We start from the raw sequence: 22,499 nt of genomic DNA, 5'->3' as shown, positions 1-22,499 counted from the left end.
CTTTAGATCATCTATTAGCCAATAAAGTCCTGATTTTGTGGGATTCTCTGACGGTGGATCTGTTTGCAATGGCCCTGAACTTCAGGCTCCAATTGTACTGCTCCCCAGTCTCAGATCCAAAGGCTCTCTGGCAAAATGCATTCCAACAAAGGTGGGACAACATCAACGTTTACGCCTTTCACCCGTTTTGTCTGATGAGAAGAGTACTCAACAAGGCCAGAACACTGGTCAACCTCTCAGTGACCCTCATAGCTCCGCTATGGCATCATGCAGAAGGGTTTCCGGACCTTCTGCAGTTCCTGACGGAGCCTTCAAGCGAACTTCCACCATGATACAATCTACTCAGACAACCACATGTCAACATCTACCACAAAGCCGTAGCTTTGCCCCGACTTAACACCTGGAGACCATTCAGCATCTCTCTCTCAGAGAGGATTTTCACAACAAGTTGCGAAGAGGATGTCTGGATATCTGTGAAAATCTTCAGCATCAGTCTACCAGGCTAAGTGGAACGTCTTCTATGGTTGGTGTCGTGGAAGGGGTACCCCTCCACTCGATGCCATTATTTCAGCAATAGCAGAGTTCCTCATGTATTTATGTGAGGAAATACGCCTCTCAGTTTCGGCAGTGAAAGGTTATCACACAGCCTTGCCTTCAAACTGAAAGGTATGGACTTCTCATCAGTGGAACTTTCTTTTTCTCATACGGAGTTACGAACTTAGTTGGAAGTGAGACCTCCCCCATGGAACGTGGTTTGAGTTCTCTGGTCTCTAAAGAGACTTCCCTATAAACCATTACGCCAGGCAACAGATCGGCACCTTCCTTAGAAGACAATGTTCCTACTCACCTTGCTTCGGAAAACGAGTTGGTGAACTTCGTGGTCTCTCTTATAACATCGCCCATTCAAGGGGTTGGGGAGTGGTAACGTTCAGCTTCGTTCATTAGTTTGTTGCCAAAACTCAGAATCCAGGGGTATCGGATCGTAGATTCGATTCCTTTCGGGTATCGAGTCTCCGCTCTGTAACTGACGATACAGATCATCTGTTACTATGCTCACTAAGGAGTTTAAGGCTCTAATTCAAAAGAACACCAGGAGCTCATAACCGGGTGCCTTCGTTCTTTGTCATCACCGAGAGGAATAAGAGGAGGATCACTAAAAATACCATCTCGGCATGGATTCGCAGAGTCATTAATCACACTCTAAATCCAGATCCTCCTATAACACGTCGACCCAGGGTACACGTCCATGGCCTTTAAAAGAAACTAACTCTGTAATGCAGGTTTTACAAGCATGGTTGTTAAAGCATCAAATGACTTTAATAGCGTAGATCTCTTCCTCCCCCCTGCAAGGCATGACCCACAGGAGACTTGGTAGGTTCTCTATCAGTCCTATGGTGGCTGCACAAATGCTGGTTTAATGCCTCAAGCTCCTTATTGGAGAAGTAGCAGAAGGTTGAGGGCACTGTTACTTGGTTTTAGTCTTTGTGAAGGAGAAAGAATGACTGGCTCTTTTCTTTTCTTCATCCTCCTCTCTCTTGGGGAAAGCAGCATCCTGGGTCCTCTGCACAACTGGCCTCAACCATTGCAGGTAAACCCATATCTCCCTTGTGTACCTAGTATTGTGTCAATACTTTTATGTCCCCATACCCTAGCGAGGTGATATTGGCAAAGTCTCGGTTAATTCGGTTAGTTCCTATGGACTCGGAATAACTTATACCTTGACAGTCACAGTGCTAGTAACTCGACACACAGCTTGCGTAGGCAGTAGACCGTGCAAGGCAAGGTGTTTAGGTCTCCTTATTTTGTTCTAGCCTGCATAAAAAAAGGAAACCCCAGTTAAAGCCAGAAAGCCAGATTGGCAGGGACATCCACTCTCCTAATGGGTGATTACCACTATAAATATTGTAGGTTTGTATTCCAGTTACAAAACAAATGACAAATTAGGAAGTAATTTGTATTTTTCCTAACGATACAAACCTTTAGCTATTTATACAAACTTAACCGCCCTGTACCCCTTGAAGTCCTACCTCCAAGCAAAGTGGAGCACAGTCACAGGTGTGTGAGTGAAGCGGGTGGCTAGCTACCCCTCCCCCCCCATCACTGCTACCTAGCGGGATGGGTAGTTAATCATCGCTAAATTTTAACGGCTCGTCTTTTTAGCTTCACAGAAAGTAATACCCCTATAAATAGCTAAAGATTTTGTATGATCAGGAAATATACAAATTACTTCCATATTTGTCATTTTTCTGATTATTGTTTGGTCTAAATTATCTGTTAAGTCAAACTTACCATTTTGAGATTTGTAAAGAGGGGAATAGTGTTTGTTAATTAGAGATTCTTTGTTTTATGTTGGATAATAAATGACTATAGTAGCATTATAAATATAATGGTATTGATAAAAAGCTTCAACAAAGTTGTAAATGGTTCTTGCATGGTGTGTTTAATGTTAACCTAAACAAAAGCTTTTATGGTTAACTTTCATTGGGTGCATTGTGCAAATCTAGTTCACTGTTAGCTCTGAAATACTGGTCTAAAACTAGAATAAATGGAACAGATAAAAAGCTATAACTGAAGATCAAAGCTGTTACCATGTAGCACTAATAACTTAAGCCACAACCAAAACACTCTAGTGATTATAGCTATGATATCCATCAGATAAGCCACTAACAATTAAAACCATGTGACCCTTCAATACTAGAGCTGCTCCATTGATTGGCTCTCTGGTTGAGCATTCCGGTTACTGGAACTGTGGTTAAAGTTGTGTCTGCTGCAAGTACAAGAATTTAATTCAACAAAATGAGTTGCCCTTGTCAGTTTTTGGAGCCATGTCTAGAGCTGTTGCCATCTCTGGAGGAGCAGACATATACACACAGGCAACTTTTGGTATAGAAAATTCTTGAGGTGTTCAGTCACTAGATAATCCAAAATACCAGCAAATTTTTTTAGCTTTTTTCTAAAGCTATGCTAATGGATGGAGCCAAAATCAGAGCTGCTTTGATGTCTTGATTAGCAGATTGAGCTACACAAAGTGGCTGAAGCTACAGTTAGGGGTTCTCCAGAGCTGTTTAAACATTTTGTGCCCATTATTGCTCTGATTCTGGAACTGTGACTGCATATTCCTCAATCAGTTACACACACACACACACACACACACACACACACACACACACACACACACACACACACACACACACACACTCTCTCTCTCTCTCTCTCTCTCTCTCTCTCTCTCTCTCTCTCTCTCTCTCTCTCTCTCTCTCTCTCTCTCTCGACCCGATAAATAGATGCGGATAACAAAAGGCTGTCGAGTGCAATATAGCTACAAGTTTTTGTGAATTGTCGGGGATTAGTTTGAGGTCAGAAAAGTAGAATAAAACGTCGGCATAGGATAGTTATCTTGTGAATTACTAAAAATCTGATCAAGATGGCGCTCTATAATACAGGCAAAAGCTTAGAGGGACTTTGCTGCAATCAGCAAAAGTAAATTCCACGAGTTGGCGAAACAAGAACTCGACCATCTGATGACAGAGGTCGCTAGTAACTCCAACCAGTGTGACGGAAAAATATTCGCAGACATATTGAAACAATATGATCCAACAAACTGGAGCAAATCTGCGGAAACATCAGCAAAATAATAGAAGAAATTCCAAAATGATAGAAGAAATTCCAAAGAAGATCCAAGTGATTAAGAGACTTAAAAGAAAATTTACATCAATCAACACATTCCATCAAAGAACAATAAGGAGTCCAATATGGTGAATATGCTGATTGATGCATTGGGAAAAAGAATGCCAAAATTGTGCAATACATGTAAGAAGAAGAAGAAAAGAAGAAGAAAAGAAGAAGAAGAAGAAGAAGAAGAAGAAGAAGAATAATGAACAGGATATGTGTAAGGATGCAGAGGAAATCATTGATATAACTTATGATGCCATCCAACGACATACCTACGAAGAAATAAATTATCAGATGGAAGCAAATAATAGACCCAAGAGACTCTTCCCGGACCTACATACTTTTAGGGAAGAGCAAGAACAAGAAAAAAAAGAAAAGAAAGATATAGTCTGCCATTTGCTGAAAAGAGGGAATTGCAGATTTGGCGAAAGATGCTACTACAAGCATCCAAAGATATGCCATAATTATGAAATATATGGTAAATGTGCGTATTTAGACGGATATGGAGACGAATGCAGAGATCTCCATCCAAAAATATGCATAAACCTAAAAGAAGGAAAAGGATGCAAATTCAACAAAAAATGTCGATATATGCATCCTGCAACCATGAATGAAAGTAAGAAAACTCAGCAAACAGAAAAGAAAAATGAAAGCAAAAATGAAACAAAATAAGAAACAAAAAATAAGCCGAGTATATACCGCGCTATACACAAAAGGCCCCAAGATAAGATGCCTTTCAACCCAAATATGCACAATTAGAGCCCAACTACAAAGAATGCATCTATAATGCCAGGGGTTGGTGCAGATATGGGGATAATTGCAGGTATACACAAAAATAAATATGAAGGCGAAAGAGCAAATATAATAGAAAAGTTGGATTTTTTAATGGTAGAATTCCTGGAAATGAAGAAAAGAACATCATATCAGAACAGGAAGGAAGCATGGGAAAATCCATATTACTAATATTAGATAATGGGGATGAAACACAAACCATAATAGTGATGAATGCACAGGGTCTAGTCACGAGTAACTCTAAAAGGAAAATAGAGTTCTTAGAAGAACTAACCCAAATTAAAAAAATAGATACTGTATATTAAATCTAAGTGAAACATGGTATTCCCAAGAGACTGGCAGTGATGACTAGATAAAGGGTTTCCAAACATATAGATAAGACAGAACAAATAGGAATCAAGGGGGAACCGCAATATATGGAAGAGACATAAATCAAGGAAAAGTCTGTGAAAAATACAGCAACAGAGAAGGTGAATTGATTGCGGTAGAATTTGAATTTGAAAAACTAGTGAATATTGTAGTTTGCAGACCCCCAAATACTAAGGAGTTTCACATAATAATAGAAAAAATAGATGATATCTGTAAAAACCATAAAGACTGGAATATACTCCTATCCGGAGATTTTAACTTTCCTTTCGTGGATTGGAAAGAACGGATAGAAGAAAGTGGTTGTATATATGCTTATAAAAAAGAGAGTAATAGTAGCGCAGAAGATAAAAGGGATTTTGACGAAGGAAAAATCTATTTCTGGGCGAGGAACTTGTGTCGCCCAGTGAAATTCTCCTCTAGCACCATTTCTAAGGCATAGTTATTGCTGAATATACCAGAGAAAAAAGAGATGTATGGAATGCCAGGAATAAACCTATCTCGCTCACTCTTTGAGTGTCGGTAAAGAAAACTGGGGCGTGATTGAGCCAAAACCATAGATCCCTCACCAATTAGACCTCTCCTTCATCAACATCCCCCCTCTCTACCCCTACATCTCCCCACCCCCCATCCTCATTTCTCCCAGCACCCGAAGCTTGGACCAACCAGGGTGAGGGAAAAAAGGGAAAGGGTGGGTTCACTGGGCGACACAGGTTCCTCGCCCAGAAACAGATTTTTCCTTCGTCAAAAACCCTTTTGTGAGCTCGACCTGCGTCGCTCACTGAAATCATAACAGAGAAATGGTACAAGCTTGGGAAGAGTTAAACACAAGAGACTGAAACTAAAAAAATATAATGGAAAAAGAGAGTTTAATAGTACAAAAATATTTACAAATATAAAACATAAGATATACAAAATAAACATAAACTGGGTAAACTCTCAAAATGAAAATGACATTACAACCAAATAAAAATACAAATTCTAAGCAAAAAATATAAACTGAGGTAAGGATGCACATCCAAAATACAACAAGAACGGTAGGGGGAGTAGGCAAGGCAGGATAAATATGCTCCTTATAAGGAGACAAGATAAAAAAATATAAGGGGAAAAGAAAAAAGGGACCTATTTACAATGGTTCATCTCTATCCGGAGGAATTATACTCCCAGCCGCCACTGTTGCAAATTTAAGGGCCTCCAAGGATTTTAAATAGTGACGCTTAAAGATTGTAGGAGATTTCCATCCGGTGTACCTTTTCAAATCTTCAAAATTCATGTTATGGGAATAATTAACTGAGGTTGCCACAGCTCGGACATCATGGGCATGAGGAACCGAGAGAGGATTGGCTTGTTTAATAAAATAAAGCATTTGTTGTAGAATTCCCCTTAGGGAAAGAGTTCCGCCACGTTCCCGAATAAACAAAGGGCCTGAAGATGTAGAAGAAGTTCTACGCAAATAACCTTTGAGAGTGTAGACAGGACACAGGGAAGGATCCTGAGGAAGTGGAACAATTCTCCACGGAGTCCATCTAGACTGGGGATCCTCATTTTTAGCTAAGAACCGTCTATCCTGCGAGAGTAAGACCTCCCCAGACGGAAGAATTTCAATGTGACCCGGATCTCTGGATAAGGCTGAGAGCTCAGATATTCTAGCACCGGAAGCCAAACTCAACAAAAATTACGTTTTCCTAAGGATTGTTATGTAAGAGCACGAATCATTATCAGTATCAGAAGCCAGCTTAAGGACATCATTGAGGAACCAAGAAACCGCAGCAGGTCGAGTTGCTGGTTTCAATCTACCACAAGCTTTGGGAATGGATGCAAAGTAGGAATCCGAAAGATCAATATTGAACCTGGATTGAAAAATTCTCTTCAAGGCGGACTTAATCGTGGTAATGGTCCTTGCAGCTAAACCCCCTTCAAACAATGTTCGCAAAAAGGTAACTGCTAGATTGGGAGTCATCGTTCTAACATCCGAATCCCTCAGAAACTTGGCCGACTTCCTAACAGCAGAATCATACTGTCGAAGAGTAGAATCCCTCTTATCCGACTCCAAGAACAAAGTGTTAATAGGATTGAAAGCAGCATCCTTCTGAGCAACAAATTTCATGAAGTCCATAAAGTTAGGGCACTCAGAATTCCTGAGGAAGCTGACACACTACGAGTTTGTACTGTATGAGACAGCAACGGGTTGGGAAGCCGTCGAGGCTGGAGACCCAGCTCCGTTAGGAGAGGAAACCAATTGCTCTTCGGCCAGTTGGGGGCCACGAGGGCTACTTGACCATGGAAAGACCGAAGCCTGTCTAGAACTTGCATCAACATGTTGACCGGAGGAAAAAGGTAGATCCTCTGCCAGGTGTTCCAGTCGAGAGACATGGCGTCCTTGGCATAAGCCTGAGAGTCCAGGTTGGGGGCTATGTAACACCGGAGTTTGTGGTTGGTCTTCGTGGCGAAGAGGTCCACCAGGAGACCTGGAACCTGTTGGCAAATCCAACGGAACGATTGGCGGTCCAGAGACCCTTCCGATTCTAAGGGAGTCACCCGAGATAGAGCATCGGCTACGACATTTCTGACGCCTTCTAGGTGTACCGCTGACAGATGCCAATGGTTTTTTGCTGCTAAGGAAAAAATGGCAATCATCACATGATTGATGTGACTGGATTTTGATCCTCCCCTGTTAAGGCAATGAACCACCACTGCGCTGTCCAGAACCAACCTGATATGCTGGTTCCTCGATGGGGAGAGCTTCTTCAGGGTCAGGAAGACGGCCATGGCTTTTAGGATATTGATATGCATTTGACGGAAGGTCGCTGACCACAAGCCCTGTACCTCCTTGAACGGGGAGTATCCCCCCACCCGGTAAGGGAGGCGTCCGTATGGACAATCAATGCCGCGGGAGGGTACTGAAGGGGCACCGACTTGGCCAAATTCTTGACTTTCGTCCAAGAAAGGAGCCTTTTCTTGAGAATAGCTGGAATTCTCGAAACCTTGTCCCGGAGACTGACGTTCGCCCTGGACCGCCACACCCGGTTGATGTCCTTCAACCTGGCTCTCAACATAACATCCGTGACGGAAGCAAACTGGAGAGAACCCAGAACCCTTTCCTGGTTTCTCCGAGATGTAAATTTGGATCCTAGAAACAGTCTTGTGGCCCTTGCGATCTCCTTCCGTTTCTTCGGGGGAATCGACAACTTGTGAGTGTCCAGATTCCATTGGAGTCCCAACCATTGGAAGCCTGACGCCGGAACTAGGCGAGACTTCTTGAAATTTATTCGGAACCCTAAATGTTCCAGAAACCTGATGACTTTGACTGTCGCCTCTTGACATTCCTCGTTGGTGTTGGCCCAAATAAGCCAATCGTCCAGATAGGCCACCAACTGTACGCCCTTGGCCCTCAATTCTTGAACTACCGAGTCCGCTAGGTTCGTGAATACTCTTGGGGCTATGTTGAGACCGAAAGGCATCACCTTGAAAGCAAAAGCTTGATTGCTTACCTTGAAACCCAGAAACGGACGGAAATGACGCGCTATTGGAACATGATAGTAGGCGTCGGTAAGATCGACAGAGGTGGTGACGGCCCCACGGGGAAGTAAGGTCCGTACCTGCGAGACGGTCAGCATATGGAACTTGTCGCATTGAATGAAGGTGTTCAAGCGAGACAGGTCTAATATGACCCTTCGTTTGTCGGAGTCTTTCTTTGGCACGCTGAACAAGCGACCTTGTAACTTTAAATGATTTACCTGATCCGTTGAATTGCATGTTTGAGAAGAAGATCTCGTGCGAAATCGATGAGTTCCGGCTCTGTAAACTGAAAAAATCCGACCGATGGAGGGGGTCCCTGAATCCAACTCCACCCCAGCCCGTTGGAAACTATGCTTTGAGCCCAACTGCTGAAGGTCCAATTCTCGCGAAACAAGTATAGCCTCCCCCCTACCTGCGGAGTCTCATTGGATTTCCGAGGGCCTGCCACCTTGGCCTCCACGGGGTCCTCGGCCCCTTCCAGAGACTCGACCACCTCCCCTGTAGCGAAAGGGTCCTCTAGACCTACTTCTCCTCGGCTGCCTATTATATCCCTGCATCAGGGCATGAGACTCAAAAGCAGGGTTAAAAGCCGGCGAAGTGGAGAAGGAAGTCGAAGGCTGAGGTGGTTGGCTCAATAGCATGAACTGCTGCTGGGGTTGAGTTTTAGCGGGGGACACGTCTCACCTGAGAGACAGGCACAGCCTGAACCACAGGTTGAGGTTGGGAAGCCTGAAAAGGGAGAAATCGTCTAGCCTTTTTCCTACCCCTCAACTGTGGGTTAGCCGAGTCAAATTTTCTCTTGGGGACAAGACCCCACCTCACCCGAAGGGTCTGATTGACTCACGCTGCCTCGCTGAGAACCACGTTGACCATGTCTTCAGGGAAAAGATCTGCCCCCCAGACTGAGGCCTTGATCAACTTGTTCGGGTCATGCTGGATACAGGCGTCGGCAAAGACATGCTTACGGCACGCACGACGAGCGACACCGAAGTCATAAAGATCACACTGAAGGGTGTGAAGGAGAGACTTAGTGAGGATCTTAAATAGAGCTTCGTCTGCATAAACTAAGGAAGACATCTCCGCCATAGTAACGGAATTCAGAGACCTACTCAAACAGACTCGAGCCTCATACTCTGCCCGAATCAAGGAATCAGGCAACCGAGGAAGAAGTTCGCTAAACTGAGTTGTAGCACAGTCTGGAGCCAACTTCCCCACGTGAAGGTCGACGGAGCATCAACCCAACAATCTTGGTCCCCCGGAAGAAGCAAGGAAGTTAAATCGGTCTCTCGAAGCTGAGGCATAGGCTTTTCTTCCTTTACCACCGCTAGGGTAAGATCCGCCACTTTGGTGGTACACGGAGTAGGAGTGAGCTCCTCAACAACGAACATAGTATATGTGCCTTTGTAAGGAGATAACTTCGTATTCACACACTCCCATTCAGTGAGGGTTCGGAGCCAGGCGGACTGAGCCTGCTCCTTAGGAAAGATAACAGTCTCCCTTGGTACTTTATCCACCCTAACAAGCGCCTCATCCGTCAAGCGCACATAACCCAGGAATTGGAACTGCAAACCCGGTGGATAAAACTCAAAGTCCTCCACCGGCCGGGTGCCACAACCTTCAATGGTTAACATGCCTTCCGAGAAAGGGGCATGCAGAGCCAACCTCCATGGGTTGCTTTTCACAAAGGCCGGGAGTTTTGAAGCATCCGGAACCACAAACTGCTGTTGTTGTGGGAGGCCGGATCTCAAAAGAGACTCCAACATGGACTCTTGGTTTTGCAGCCTCTGTCCAAAAGAGTTCATGGATTGGATTTGGTCAGCAAGAGGGCCAATCTGGGACTGTACAATGCTGCCCACTCTCTCCATCAACTTACTTGAAAAGGCTACCGGATCGAAAGCCAATTCCGAAGACTTGGCTTTAGAAACCTTTTCCCTCGAATCAGAAGCCGTGAGAGAAGCCTTTTCCAAGACTGGTCGTCGTCGGCCATCCAAAGAAGTTTTGCTGGAAATAGACTTAAGGATTTTGGGAGGCTTGTGAACTTTAGGTAACCTTTTCACATGTTCAAGTTTGGGGATAACTGAACATGACTTGGCTTTGGAAGTACTAGGAAAGCCTTGAAAGGAAGTATCAGTTGAAGAAAGAGAAAGAGGTGGACTAAGAAAAGGAACCTTAGACCAAACATCACCTGCCTCACCTACCACCCTACCTGTACCAGTCGTATCCATAGGCTCGACGTCCAAATTAATGGTCGCAACGTCATTGAGAACATCATCTCCTACAAAATCATCGGGAAATGCTTGGATCTCTTCCCGAATCCGGACGATGATCGGAGCTGCCACATAAGGGGCCACCGCCGCTGACATCTTCGCATTTGGGCAAAGGAGGGAACACATCTCCTCCGACAAGACATAAGGCTGTTTGGCCTTAACATTACAACCAAAACCTCCAACCCAGGTCTTAGGGTCGCGAGGGAAGAGCTCTAGACGGCGGAGGAGGCCTGAAAGAGAAAGACCCGGATAAAACAAGGAAAGGTGATGCAGGGAAAATAAGATAAAAACAAAGCCGTCTGTATCAAAACATTACAGTATAAATGTAATCAAACGCAAAACTAGTCTAAATCAGACAGAAAAGATACATACCAAATCACCAATTAAATCAGAGACCAGGGCATAGCAAATCTCACACCCTTCTGGATGCCAGACTAACAGATTGCCCACTGGGACAGCACACCTGGCATGCGAACGGCATACTTCATGCCCGCAAGGCTGCTGCAAGACCGCAGTACAAGCCGTCTCCTGACAACGTACCACCCGCTAGCGGCGGAAAAAAGGTATACGAAATAGTTAATTAAAAATCTCAAAAGTAAAAAAAAAACCCGATGTAAAGTCTGTTAACGAAGTGTTATATCCGGAGCCCCGAACAATGCGTCAACGAATAAACCGCCTTAAAAAACGAAAATTTAAATAAATCCTCAGAATACGGGATACCCACTGGAGTGAGAAGAGTAAATGAGAAAGTGCAAACACCATTATAAATAAATTCTCAGAATACGGGATACCCACTGGAGTTGGAAACGTAAGCGAGAAAGAACAAACAGACTAAAAATCAAATCTCAAAAGTCGTAGGCTCCGGATAAACAGGTGAATAAAGAAGCACTGGAAGGCATGTGAAACTTCGGCGCATAAAAACGAACATAGAAATAACACAATATAATATAATAAAATAAAATCTCCCAAAAATAACGTTGGAATACATGCGTAAGATCCGGCGCAAAACGCAATGAATATAAACATAAAATACAATGTTAAAATACACTAAAAGCTCTGCCGCAATCGCCCTCCCCGACACTTAAAAAACTAACAAATATAGGATAAAGAACGGTATCAGAACAGAGTGAAGTGTCTGAAACCGATCAAAGAAACACAACTACAATACGTAGATATGAATTTAAAATATTCAAGCCCTCCGGGACGGGAGGATAACATCATGGATGGATAACATGGGGGGAGGGGAAGTTGGAAGACGAGCGCAAACCCAGGCTCAAACGCCTGGTGGCCAACCAAAGCGAAGCGAGAAGAGAGTGCTACCCGAACTGACGAAGGGAGCGTATGGACCAACCCCCCACCTCGAGGAACTTCCTGTCTACTACCATAGAGCTCGTGACCAAAGCCAACCCCCTCCAAAGAAGAGGGAGGCGAAGCCGTAAGGGGAAGGGACCCAAGAGGTGGAGGGGGAGACCAGAACAAAATCAGGTGACCATCGTGATCGAAGGGAGGAGGGAGCCACCCACCGAAACACAAAAGGAAAATCTTAAACGGTGGCAAGCATGTAGCTCCCGCGATCGTATGTAAAAGCACAATAAATACAGTAATGGCAGACGTAAATGACATGATTAGAATAAAAGCGAACACGCAAAATGAGAACGTTAGGGGGAAAAGAACACGGAGATATATAATGAAATTAAACCTAAACCTTTCTAAATCGGGAATAAGCCGAAACGGAAAGGGGATAAGGCAAATAAAAAACAAGAGGTCTTCCGAAATCGGGAAAATAACGATCCAGAACAACCAAAACGTATTATTCTCCCCGAAATGAACTCAAAATAAAAGGGCTGACAAGAAAGCTACCCACTGAACTGCTTATGGATCGACTAAGTAGGATATCAAACACAGCGCTAACAAACCTGAAGGGTATATTCGCTAAAATAATAAAAATGAATAAAATATGATCATGCCAAAATATGAAATAATGTCCAAAACATATACAAGGCCTTACAAATAGTATAAGGAACTAAATGCAAACCCGATAAACAAAGAGATCACAAGGAAGCGACGCAATGGCTGCAGCGAACCCTCGAAAGGGAACAACCAGCAGCTAAAACAAAAAAACAAACACGGTTAAGAATAATAAGTGTCGCTACCTAGAAATCCCAAATAGACAAATATAATACTCAACTTGGGAGCAAGGATCTCTAAAACGTCAGCCATCTTCCAAAAAACACAAAACACACAGAGCAAAACAAAACACGTCTGACCAACGCAAGTGTTGTGGAGGAAGGAGGATGGGGGTGGGGAGATGTAGGGTTAGAGAGGGGGGGTGTTGATGAAGGAGAGGTCTAATTGGTGAGGGATCTATGGTCGTGGTTCAATCACGCCCCAGTTTTCTATACAGACACTCAAAGAGTGAGCGAGCTAGGTTTATCCCTGGCATTCCATGCATCTCTTTTTTTTTTTTCTCTGGTATATTCAGCAATAACTATGCCTTAAAAATGGTGCTAGAGGAGCATTTCATGGAGCGACACAGGTCGAGCCCAGAATAGGCAATTTGAAAAGCTTCAAGATATGCTATTAGAACATAATATGCAACAAATAAACCACATTCCAACAAGATAGGAAAATGTCCTAGATCTAGTATTTGTGAATGAGGTGAATTATGTTAAAGAAATAATAGTGTATAACACTGGAATTTCAGACCACAATGTCATAGAATTAATAGTCCATTCCAAAGCAAGTGATCGCAGAGATAATCAAAGCACAAATCGTTGGAAAGGATATGGAAAATGTAATTTTTATAGTAAGAATATAAAATGGTCAGAAATAAATGAAGAACTGAACAAAGAATGGAAAAATATATTCGTAAGTGATAATATACAGGTAAATACGGACATACTGTACAAAATACTGGAGAAAATTCTTGAAAAATATGTACCGAAAAAAACAATAAACAACAGACATGCATACCAAGAGACAGAAGGATCTTATTTCAGAAAATTTGAAAATGGAAGAAAAATCTTGCAAAAGAAAAAAAGTATGGAAAATGATGGAAATAAAAAGTAAGATAGGAAATGCAGAACAAAAGATTATACTATCAAAAAAAAATGGAAAAAGGGACTTAGAAGAAAGGGCACTTCAAAATATATAAAAAGAAAACCCAAAGTACTTTATTTCTATGCAAAAAAAGATGAATAAAAGGAGAGTAGAAATAGGCCCTCTAAGAATTGAAGGACGGTTAACGATTAAAAAAAAAGGAAATATGCAACATATTAGCAGAAAAATATAAGAGTGAGTTCACCCCAAGAATCGCGAATGAGAATAATGAAACAGAAATGAGAGAAGAAAATGTTGAATATCTAACGGATATAGATATTAATGAAGCAGATATTGTCAAGGCTATAAGCGAAACCGCTTGCAATACTGCTAAGGCAAAGTGTAGATATGAGCGAGATATATGTTAAACATAAATTAGCTTATATAACCCCTATTTTCAAAAGTGGATCAAGACTAGAGGCAAGCAATTATAGACCTGTTAGTCTAACATCACATATTATGAAAGTGTATGAGAGGGTAATAAAAAAGAAAATAAAGGGATTTTGACGAAGGAAAAATCTATTTCTGGGCGAGAGACCTGTGCCGCGCAGTGAATTTTGTTCATAGCCTTTTGTCCCGATTTCATATCGGTCTATTTTAAGAATCCGGAACACCCGGATCTTTTTAGGTTATTAACCTATTATGGGATACTCACGTATCTGTATTTTATTCTATACTTCCCAAGTAGCGACGGGATAGTGTATTTCAAGCTATGACAATATTATTTCATTGATAACCTTAACTTATTACGGGATTGTTTTAACAATGTCAGTTTATTTATAAGTTTTTCCCCGGTTACTAAACCGGTCCTAGAGTTGTTCATAGCCTTTTGTCCCGGTTTCATATCGGTCTACTTTAAGAACCCGGAACACCCGGATCCTTTTAGGTTACTAACCTATTATGGGACACTCACGTATCTTTATTTTATTCTATACTTCCCAAGTAGTAACGGGATAGTATATTTCTCGCTATGACAATATTTTTTCATTGATAACCTTAACTTATTATGGAATTGTTTTAACAAAGTCAGTTAATTTATGATAAGTTTTTCCCCGGTTACTGTACCGATCTGAATTTTGTTCATAGTCTTTTGTCCCGATTTCATATTGGTCTAATTCAAGAATTCGGAGCATCCGGATCTCTTTAGGTTACTGACCTGCTATGGGATACTTATGTATCTTTATGTTATTCTATACTTCCCCAGTACCGACGGGATAGTATATTTCGCGCTATGACAATATTATTTCATTGATAATCTTCACCTTTTATGGAATTATTTTGACAATGTCAGTTAATTTATGAAAGTTTTCTCCCCGGTTATTATACCGGTCCGAAATTTTGTTCATAGCCTTTTGTCCCGGTTTCATACCGGTCTATTTTAAGAATTCGGAACACCCGGATCTTTTTGGGTTACTACCCTACTATGGGACACTGTAGGTGCCCCTGTCGTTACTATCTATAATTATAACTTCGGATATATTATTTTGGGATTTTCATTTTATTTCCTTTGTGATTGATCGATTTAAACATTTATTCTCGATCTATTTATTTTACATTCCCAACGGAGTTACCTTGTTCATTAGTAACGATATACCCTCTTTCGGAGCTCGCAGTCTCTTCTACCTTGGCGACTCTTTAGATCTGGGTTGGCGGGTTTGCCTGGAGTGTCAGGGCAAAGAGACCCTGTGTCTCTTCCTTTTAGGGTTTTCAAGGAAGCACGTGGCTGATGTCGGGCCACGTCCCGTTGTCCCTAAAGTTAAAGCTACCTGCCAGCCCTACCAAAGACTCACAGGTCTTCCAAATCACCAAACCAGTTAAGACTTCTCTTGGGTCGAGAGCGAAGCCCGGCCTGAAACCTACGACCCCGGAGGCTCCCTTCGATCCGGCAACCCTTTCCAGATTGATGCATGGCCTCTCGTGGCATGGTTAGTTTCAACCTGACCTTTCATTAGAAGAGGCCAGCGACCGATCCCAGGGATGAGGTAGAAATTTATTTCTATTTGAACACGATGTTGTGCTGATATTTATCCATATATATACATATATATATAAATTACGGACCTCTGTAGCTCACTGGCTCAAACCTCGTGTCACATACCGAGTCACCACGAATTATAGGATGGAAGATTCCTGGTGCCTCTGTGAACTTGACAATTGAATGGAATTATTGCCCATTAGGGGGAAGAGAGAGTGCTAAACCAGATAGCCTCTTACAGGGTCTCATTTGTTATGGGCTACCTCAACAGCACAATATATCATCCCGGATGCCTCTAAGCTCCCGGAATTCGTCGAAAGCAATCCATGGAAGGGGGCCTTGCGCTCTCCCTTCAAAGATGGTATGTTAACCATCGAAGGGTTTGGCACCCGGACTGTAGAAGATTTTGAATTCTACCCGCCGGGTCTACAGTTCCCTCTCTCTGGTTTCGCATGCCTTACCGAGGAGACACTCGTAATGTTTGACAAGGTCCCCAAAGAAACCAAAATGTACCCAAAGGGGCAGGCTCAGTTCACCTGGGTCCGGCCCTTAAACGAGTGGGAGTGTGTTAACACTACGTTAACACCTCACAAGAGCCCGTACACGATGTTTCTAGTGGAGGAGTAAACCCCTACTCCGTGTGTCACTAAGATATCGGACCTTGCTCAGCAGGCAATAAACGAGGACAAGCCGTTACCGCAGCTGAAGGAAACGCATCCGACCCCCCTCCTGTCCCTGGGGGATCACGATTGCTGGACTAACGCCCCGGCGACCTTCACATCGGGTAAATTAAGCGCTGACTGTGCTCCCATTCAGTTCAGTGAGTGGCTACCCAGGCTTCCGGAATCTCTGATATGCCTCGGGCTCGAAGCCTGTATGCGCCTGAGTAGACATATCAACTCGGCTACAATGGCAGAAAAGACCTCTTTTAATGTATGAAGAAGAACCACCTTTTAAGGTCTTGACGAAGTCATTACTTCAAACCTTACTGTCTGATTCCTACGACTTCTTTGCGGCCAGACGTCGTTGCTGTAGGCATGTCTTGTCTGAGGCCACTATCAGACATGAGCCTAACAAGCTCATTAAAGCCCCAGTCTGGAGCTGCTAGGGTCAATCAGAGCCTCAAGGTTCGATGGGCTTAGTCCCCAAGCACAAGTTCGAACCGGCCAGCAACCAATCTCGAGGTAGAAAGAGTCTGAGATCTTTCCATTCCTTCCAAACCGGCAGTCCCAACAGGTGGTTCAAACCATCCCGGTGGCACAGGGGAGTCAACCTTTCACTTCGAAGGGTCAACCCCAACAGCAATACGTGCTGGTTCCTCAGTCCCAAGTAGCAACTACCTCCTATGCTACTTCCCCAGCCCTTAGGCCCACCTTTGAAACTCAGGGTGCCTTCCAGGGTTACCAGCGCCCCAGAGGCGCTAGCTCGAGAGGAACTTTTCGCAACAGCTACTCTCGAGGCCGAGGAGGTAAATCCGCAGCAAATCATTGGGAGTTCTCAGGTAGGGGTAGGACTTTACATCTTCCGGAACCGTTGAACGTTCAACATTTGGGCTTTCAGTATAATTTCCAAAGGTCTGGGGTGGAGTTGGATAGAATGGCCCCCTCCACCAACCAGTTTTCATCAACATCCAACGGAAGAGCTAGTCTTATATGAAAACGATTTATTGCAAAAGGAAGCAATAAAGAAAGTAAATCGTTTGTAATTTCAGGATCACTTGTTCAGCGGGCCAAAGAAAGACTCAGAATAGCGAAGAGTAGTCCTAGACCTGTCGCTTCTGAATTCTTACATTTAATGCGACAAGTTTCACATGCTGACCATCTCTCAGGTGCGGACCTTGCTTCTCTGTGGGGCCGTCACCTCCCCTATGGATCTTGCAGACGTTTGCTATCATGTTCCGAAAGCAAGGCATTTTCGTCCGTTTCTAGGCTTCAACTAGGAAAACTGCCTCACAGCAACTACAGAGTGATAATCTCTTACAACAATTTTGGTTCCAAATCAACTTCGAGAAATCTCGTTTGGTCCCGAGGACAAGTTTCATGGTTAGGATTCAATGGGTTCTATGCTCCCACACTCTGTCTCCCAACAGCCAAGAGGAACAATATAGCAAAACACAATACGTTTTCTCAAAGACAAATTGTCTTCCAGAAGAAATCAAGAGAGAATCCTGGGTGCCCTCCAGTTTGCCTCAGTAACAGATATACTACTGAAGGCCAGACTGAAAGATATAAGCCGAGTATGGTGCTCCAGGAAAACGAGTAGTATCGAGACAAAGGGCTCGACTCCAACCAATTCTGAAGAAAAGACTTCAACCATGGACAAAGGTCAAAATCTGGCAAATCCGTTTCCTTACAATATCCACCCCCAAGCTCGTCATTTACACAGACGCCTCCCTAACAGCCGGGGGGGGGGGGGGGGGGATACTCTCAGTACACGAAAGTCCTGGGACTATGGTCGACAATATTCCGCCAACTTCATATCAATGTTTTAGAGGCCATGGCGGTATTTTTGACCTTAAGCAACCGGCTCCAGCCAAAAACCAACATATCAGGTTTCTTCTAGATAGATAGTGGCGGACGCACTTTCGAGGACAACTCCGCTGGAGTCGGAGTGGTCACTAGACTCAATGTCCTTCAGTTGGATTCTTTCTCAGGTTCCGGATCTCCAGATAGATCTGTTTGCAACAAAGTCCAACTACAACTGGAGTGCTACGTAGCTCCCAGCCCGGATCCTCGGGCTTACGCCACAGACGCACTATCATTAGTCTGGAACACTTGTGAGAGAATTTACCTATTCCCACCAATAAATCTGTCGATGAAAGTGTTAGACAAGTTCAGGACTTTCAAAGGCCAAGTTGCTCTAGTAGTCCCCATCTGGCCCAAGCACAACGGGTTTCCCCTTCTGGTGGAACTGGGTCTCCACCTCGACAGATCCCCAATCCAATACTAACACAAGCAGTACAACTCGCTGTGTGTTAGCTTCCTCAAATTCAGAATGCCCTACCTTTCTGGACTTTATGAAATTTGCAGCTCAAGAGGTGCAGATATTGATCCTCTAATACGTTATTTTTAGAATCAGATAAGAGGGGATCCACCCTTCGACAGTATGATTCGGCTGTTATGAAACTTGCCAGTTTTTAAAAGACTCAAAGGTTGAGACGATGACTATGAATCTGACAGTAACCTTCTTCAGAATTCTATTTGAATCAGACTTAGCGACTTGTACTATTACCACAAATTAAGTCAGCCTTGAAGGTTTTATAATTGGCTTTAATATTGCCCTTACAGATTCATACTTCTCATCCATCCCGAGTACCTGCGCCAGATTGAAACCATCAACTCACCCTAGCTCAGTTTCCTGGTTTCTGAATGACGCACTTAAGTTGGCTTCAGACACTCTTAACGAGACTTGCCATTATATTCCATTGGTTAGGAAATCCTTGTTCTTAATGAACCTGACTTCTGGCGCCAGAATATCAGAACTTTCAGCCTTGTCTAGAGATCCATGTCATATTGAATTTCTCTCGTCAGGGGAAGTACTCCTTTCCCCTGACAAAAGATTTTTAGCGAAAATGAGGACCCCCAGGACAGACGGTTCCCCTGGAAGATTGTCCCACTTCCGCAGGACCCATCTTTATGTCCAGTAAACACTCTGGAAGCCTACTTAAACATATCTCCCGTTCAGTCCTCGGGGCCCTTACTCATTAGAGAAGGTGAAGAACCATCATCCTGAAAGGACTCAGACAGAAGATTCTGCATTTCATTAACGGGCTACCTGGAATCGTTCCCACGTCGCTCCCTCGCGTCCATGATATATGAGCTGTAGCTACCTCAGTTGGTTACTATGAACTTCGCTGGACTTACTAAATATATAGGCCGGAAGTCTCCAACAGTATTTGGGCACCACTGCTTAAAACCTCTGGAAGCCTTATATTTGCTACAGTGGCAGCAGGGAATGTGATTCCTCCTGAACATAGTGAACCTTAATCAACTATGTCTTGCTATTCTCTTACCTGTTATTTTGGATTTTATTTTACTTCCTCAGGTATTGTTCCAAGATTTGGGACCATTTCTCTGGTACTATTTCACTGCGCGGCACAGGTCGGAGCCCAGAAAAGGGATTTTGACGAAGGAAAAATCTATTTCTGGGCGAGAGACCTGTGCCGCCCAGTGAACCCTCCCTTGACTTCCCTCCCAACATGGGCCCCAAACCTTGGGTGCTATGAGGAGTGACGTCACTGGCGTGGGTTGGGTTAGTGGTAGTAGTGTTGAACGGCACCTCGCTGTGGCGGGGATTTTGAAGAGGAGATATCTAAATAGTGCGAGACCTCTGGTTGTGAATTATCACGCCCCAGTATTTTATACCGACACCTTATATAGGTGAGCGAGCTGGGTTCAACCTGGCATTCCTATGCTTTTTTTCTCTGGTAATATATAGCAGTTATATTCCTTAGAAATAGTGCTCTAGGAGTATTTCATTTGGTTAAAAATAATTTGTTTAATATAGGTCAACCCGGTTTTGTGCCCGGAAAAAAGTACACAAACCCAACTGATAGCACACTATGAAAACATATACAAAAATATGATAAAGGAAAAAGACACAGATGTGATCTATCGAGATTTTGCAAAAGCCTTTGACAAGGTAGACCATAATATATTAGAAAGAAAAATGAGAAAGCATAATATTGTGGGAAAGATAGGAAAATGGGTAAAAGAAATCCTGCAAAACAGAAAACAGATAGTGGTTGCAAATGACAAGAAATCAAATGAAGATCAGATAATATCTGGCGTGCCACAGGGTACAGTATTAGCTTCACTGCTGTTTGTTATTATGATCTCAGACATAGACTGTGATGTTAAAAACTCTGTAGTGAGAAGTTTCGCCGATGACACAAGAATAAGTAGAGAAAATACTTGTGATGAAGATAGGAACTCACTACAAAGAGATCTAAACAAAATATATGAATGGGCGGAGATAAATAGGATGGTATTTAACTCCGATAAATTTGAATCAATAAATTATGGAAACAGAGAAGGAATGGTATATGCATACAAGGGACCTAATAACGAGACAATCACAAACAAGGAAGCAATTAAAGACCTTGGTGTAATGTTAAATAGGAATATGTTAAGCAACGACCAAATAGCAACACTGTTGGCTAAATGTAAAACAAAAATGGGAATGTTATTCAGACACTTTAAAACAAGAGAAGCTGAACACATGATTATGTTTTACTAAACTTATGTACGTAGTACACTCGAGTACTGCAATGTGATATGGTACCGCCATTACCAAAAGGATATTGCACAAATAGAGAGTGTACAAAGGTCCTATACTGCTAGAATAGAAGAAGTTAAGGACCTTGACTTCTGGGAAAGACTGCAATTTTTAAAACTATACAGTCTAGAAAGGAGAAGAGAACGCTACATGGTAATACAAGCATGGAAGCAAATAAAATGAATTACTGAAAACATCATGGAGCTAAAAATATCAGAAAGAGTAAGCCGAAGTAGATTAATAGTGCCAAAAACTATACCAGGAAAACTACGGAAGGCGCACAGGACATTAATCCACTATGCACCAGCATCGATAATGCAGCGACTATTTAATGCGCTGCCAGCTCATCTAAGAAACATATCAGGAGTGAGCGTAGATGTGTTTAAGAATAAGCTCGATAAATACCCAAGATGTATCCCAGACCATCCAAGACTGGAAGATGCAATATACCCTGGAAGATGCATCTCTCTCTCTCTCTCTCTCTCTCTCTCTCTCTCTCTCTCTCAATTGTGAGCTCAAATTGCCTTTTGATTGGAGGACATTAGATGATTGGCATACTAGTGATCATACGGCAATCATTATAAACACCAACAATGGTCCTCCTTTACAGAGATCTCCACGATGGAATCTTGACAAGGCGGACTGGGGTAGATTTTATGAGCTAAGCAAAATTGAAGGGAACGCAGACCAGTTTGAGAATATTGATGATGCCATAGACTTGCTGAATGGAACCCTCGATACAGCAGGAGTCAATTCATTACCAAAAATAACAGGGATATTCAAACAACGACCAGTTTTCTGGTGGTCTTCAGAACTAACTGCCCGACACGGGGCCACAAGAAGGTCTGTAACTCGATTGCGCAGACACCGTATCGAGGCGAATTTAATTATATACAAGAAATGTAGAGCACAGTTCCGTCGTGCCATGAAAGAAGCTAGGCGCCAATCTTGGGTGTCTTTTGTTTCCTCCATTAACAGTAGAACACCACCATCTTCTGTGTGGAGGAAAGTAAAAAAGATGGCAGGCAAATTCACCCCAAACCCACCACCAGTGTTGAAGGTTAATGGACAGTATATGACCAGAGAAACTGAGGTTAGCAATGCCCTGGCTGATCAAATGTATCATGCAAGTGTGAAGCAGCTCCTGGTCACTAGTAAAGGAGCATTGAATAAAAGAAATTTTCAATATTAATCTTACCCGATGATCATGTAGCTGTCAACTCCGTTGCCCGACAGAAATCTACGGTCGGGATACGCCAGCGATCGCTATCCAGGTGGGGGTGTACACAACAGCGCCATCTGTGAGTAGGTACTCAAGTACTTCTTGTCAACAAGAACTCAATTTTTCCTCTGTCGTGCCGCCGGCAAGACCTACTTGGATACGCTGTTGATTCTGGAGTTGTTGTTCACGATTTGGTGATGTATTTACTCTAGAGTTTAGCCTTCGCTATTCAGGAAGCTTTATCAATAGCTTAGCAAGCTTTTGGAATTAATTTGGATTAATTGTTAACGAACTTTGCTAGATTTTGGAA

At 43.0% G+C, this 22,499-nt stretch overlaps 1 protein-coding gene and 1 pseudogene across 3 annotated transcripts in view; one reads left to right on the top strand and one right to left on the bottom strand.

Moving 5' to 3' along the window:
- Nucleotides 1-22,499, top strand: part of LOC137621498 (hyccin-like) — a 226,898-nt gene that overhangs the window by 38,994 nt on the left and 165,405 nt on the right. The gene's annotated exons all lie outside the window — the stretch shown is intronic.
- LOC137621356 (uncharacterized) lies at nucleotides 8,772-10,712 on the bottom strand (annotated as a pseudogene).

This window comes from Palaemon carinicauda, chromosome 28, assembly GCF_036898095.1.
Source record: "Palaemon carinicauda isolate YSFRI2023 chromosome 28, ASM3689809v2, whole genome shotgun sequence".
Classification (NCBI taxonomy): Eukaryota; Metazoa; Arthropoda; class Malacostraca; order Decapoda; family Palaemonidae; genus Palaemon; species Palaemon carinicauda.
This window is presented reverse-complemented; position numbering and strand designations above follow the sequence as displayed.